Source organism: Abramis brama (assembly GCF_963993115.1).
Source record: "Abramis brama genome assembly, chromosome: 21".
In the NCBI taxonomy this organism is placed as follows: domain Eukaryota; kingdom Metazoa; phylum Chordata; class Actinopteri; order Cypriniformes; family Leuciscidae; genus Abramis; species Abramis brama.
The window spans coordinates 1,893,133-1,896,967 of NC_139983.1; the positions used below are offsets into that span (position 1 = coordinate 1,893,133).

Sequence of the window (3,835 nt, forward strand, 5' to 3'; positions counted from 1 at the left end):
TTAACCCGAAACATTAGCTTTCAGCCAAACGCCGCGTGCGTGTCGGGACGCGAGGCTTTTCTGAAACGCATAAACATCGTCCTGCCAAAGCCTTATTATTCCGTCAAATCATCGTGCCAGAAATCCACAACCGCTGATATCTGACGCCTCGGGTCGGGGGTGTTATTAGCGCGCGTCGCTCTGAAGTCTTCATTGGTTTTAAGAGGAGATTACACACACACACACACACGGCTCAGGTGCGGTCGGGCCGGATCCGTTCACTCGCCGCTAATCTCCGCCGCGGGCTCAAACACACTTATTGAAAATGTGTCTCTGCCACAGCAACACACGTAAGCTCATGCCTCTGGACGCTCTCAGCGAACACTGCAACATGCCCTCCAACGCCCGTGTGTATTTATAGAACATATCCAATAATGAGAACAAAGGTATTGTTGTACGCTAATGAACGTAAAATGAAGAGCTTCTCCCTGGAGTGCAAAGCAGAGAACTTTTGTTGTCTTAGCTTGAAGCCGTCTATGATGATCACTAGTAGTGAGTGTGTGTGTGTGTGTGTGTGCTGCTACTTTACTCAGTGATCAGACGCAGAATCTTCACCTGCTGGACCAGAAAACGGCAGAAAATCCCACAGACGCACATTGAAGGAGGAAGACGAGACACATCTCCAGACCAGAACCAGAACTGAGATGCGAGACCACAAACAAAGCACATTAAAAACACCTAGGACACCCTAGCAACCATTTAGAGTACATTCAGAACACCATAGCAACACGCTGGCAGCCACTCACCAACTCCATGGCAACCATTCAGAAAACCTTAGCAACACCCTGGTGACCACTCAGAACACCCTAACAACTGCCAAGCAACACCATGGTAACCATTTAGAATACTCTAGCAACCAGCTAGCAGCACCCTGGTAACAGCAGCACCATGGTAACAGCAGCACCATGGTAACAGCAGCACCCTGTCGACTTACTCAGAACATCCTAGCTACATTCAGAACACCCTAGAAACTGCCTAGCAACACCATGGCAACCACTCGGAATACCCAAGTAACCACCTAACAACACCCTGGCAACCACCTACACTACACTTCAGCATAAAGGCGATGAGAAAAACAGCATCCGCACAGTAACTCGGACCTTTCTTCTGCCGTGTAGGCTAACTGTAGTTTACGAACAGCCGTATTAGAAACATCTTTGTCTCAGTTTGACATGAAAGAGGGAATAATCGTGCCGTTCCTCCTGAAACACACACACACACACACACCCATGAGGAAGAAGAACCCAGTTCACCAGAGATCTCAATACCAGCAGGACACACACACACACAGACACACACACACACACACACACACATACGCACACAGACACACACACACACACACACACATACACACACACTCACATACACTCACACACACACACACACACACACACACACACTGCTGCTCTCCATCTGGAAGCCAGTGGATGAAAAGTGTTTTTTTCCTGATGTCTGGAAGCATTTATCGTGAGTGTAACGCTCTTCTCTTCTTCTTCTTCTTCTCTTCTTCTTCTTCTTCTTATTCTCTTCTTCTCTCTCTGGCGTGTCTCCAGGAACTCTGGGATATTACAGCTGTCTCTCAGCGTTTAACACACGGCATATGGGACCGAAGTACGAGCGTGTCACTCGTTAATGCCGCTCGTTTTCATTATGGGAACGCACTCGTTTAGCGTCAGTCCCGCAGAAGAACACATGTCGTACGGAGGGCTAGAAGCCATGAAGAGACAAACGCAGCTTCTCCTCTTCCTCTGGCAGCGATGACATCCACATTCACAGTCGGAGCGTTCGTGAAGCGGCGCCATCTGTGTGTTTCTCACTAATTACTGTAAATGGATATAAATATTAAGGAAAGTGTTTCACATGACAAGCTGTTTCACGTGTGTGTGTGTGTGTGTGTGTGTCAAGACTGTGTTTTCCTCCCTCCAGCGCTCAACATCCGGATCACTGTCCAAGCCCTTATGATAGACAACACTTGGACTGAATATGTATAATTATCATATATGACTCATTTAAGTAATTGATTTCACTCTTTGACAGAAAATTTCCTTGACATTTGTGATGATTGTTGAAGAAATATCTTGACTGCACACATAAAGAGCCGTATGTTCAGTGTCCAAAAGTGAACATTCACATCTTCATCCTTTATCCAAATATTATTAAAAATGTGTTACAGATTTTGTAAGCATATTATCAAGTTGTTCTCGGAGTCAGTTGTTTTATTTGTTATATTCATGTCAATGAAACATGACAAATTGTGCGATATTGTAAAATAAAAATCTGTAGCTATAGTTTGCCTTTTTTTGTTGCCAAAATTAATATTGTGAAATTTTCCCACAGAGCCGTGTAAGAATTGCAAATAACATCATTATGAAAGCATCACATTCAGTTTGTACTAGTTCCATAATAAGTACTCTTTATAAAAGTTATCTTTCACTAGACATAATGAGACTGAAGCTGATGTGTGTCATCTTCTGTATAGTTTCTGGTGTGTCACTTTAATGTCATCAGGAGTGAAACATTCTGATAAATGCTGATCTGTTCATTTGAGGCGCTCAACATGTCAACTCCTGATTCAACCAATCACATGGTTTAGGGCGGGACTGTCTGTTTATCTGCAGTTCTGTTGGTGCAGAAACGACACACCTTGGGCCCTATTTTAACGATCTGAAACGCAAGTATCAAACACGAAACGCAAGTAACTTTGTGGGCGAAATCTAAAATGTGTTGGTCTGAAGTAGCTTCATTATTCATAGGTGTGGTTTGGGCGTAACGTGAAATAAACCAATCAGAGCGTCATCTCCCATTAGAGTCCTGCACGGGTGCGGGTACCTGACGGGTGACCCGCAAATTTTGCTCAAATGGGTGAAAAATATCCAACTGTGTCGGATACGGGTGCGGGTCGGGTCGGGTCGGACACGGGGGAAACACGGGTCTAAACACGGGTTTAAAACAATCACATGCAAATGTAAAAATATATGCATATTTTTAGGAACACATCTACAAAAATATGCCTGTATTTCAAGTTGATAAAATCATTTAAAATCCACATCAGTTTATTTGTGCCACGCGCCACACCCTCCCAGGATCTATAACGTTACCTAGGCTACTTTCACTTTTAAAAATTCCTCATAACCGCGCGCGCGATCTGCTTGCAGTCGTCGAGATGGATGCTGAGGAGTTGAAGAAAAGAATAGCTAGTGGAGATTGTAAAGTTGTCGACAATACGTCATCAAAAGTCAAGTCCAGTGTGTGGGAGAAATTTGGAGTTATCTGAAGAAAAGAATATTGTGAAAGGCTTTGCTGCATGCAGTTTCGTGTTGGATAGCCGCAGATGTGGAACTTCATCACAGAGGAAACACGCAGAAACTGTGGTAACAAAGCAGTTCTATCGAACGGTATTTTTCATATTTAAACACTGTTAAGTATGTGTGGTGTGCAGGGCGTGTTTGAACCCAAAATTGTCAGATGTAGGCTAGACGAAATTGCGTGGCATATAGTGTTGCAGCCGCGTCTGTTCGATTGGTAAAATGTTAAGGCTACTCAGTTTTGTGTGCCTTAGTTTAGTTTTGCCTTTTGACAGCTTCGGCTGAAGTTGTCCTTGTGTTAATGGTCGTGTAATAACTTCTGTATGACCTGGCGATAAACATTTATGTAAGTGTGTCTATAATGTGATTGGCTAAACTGATTTTATTTTGGGTGCGGGTCGGGTGTCGGTTCTATTTTAAGCGGGTCGGGTCGGGTGCGGATTTTAATTAGTGCTGCTGTCGGAAAACGGGTCGGATGCAGTTTTAAG

The 3,835-nt window shown here is 44.0% G+C and overlaps 1 long non-coding RNA gene across 1 annotated transcript; it reads left to right on the forward strand.

Moving 5' to 3' along the window:
- Positions 1-1,399: 1,399 nt before the first annotated feature.
- On the forward strand, positions 1,400-2,330 carry LOC311072224. Its single transcript, XR_014603981.1, has 2 exons — positions 1,400-1,509; positions 1,596-2,330. It is a non-coding gene; the product is annotated as an uncharacterized lncRNA (long non-coding RNA).
- The last annotated feature ends 1,505 nt before the right edge of the window (positions 2,331-3,835 follow it).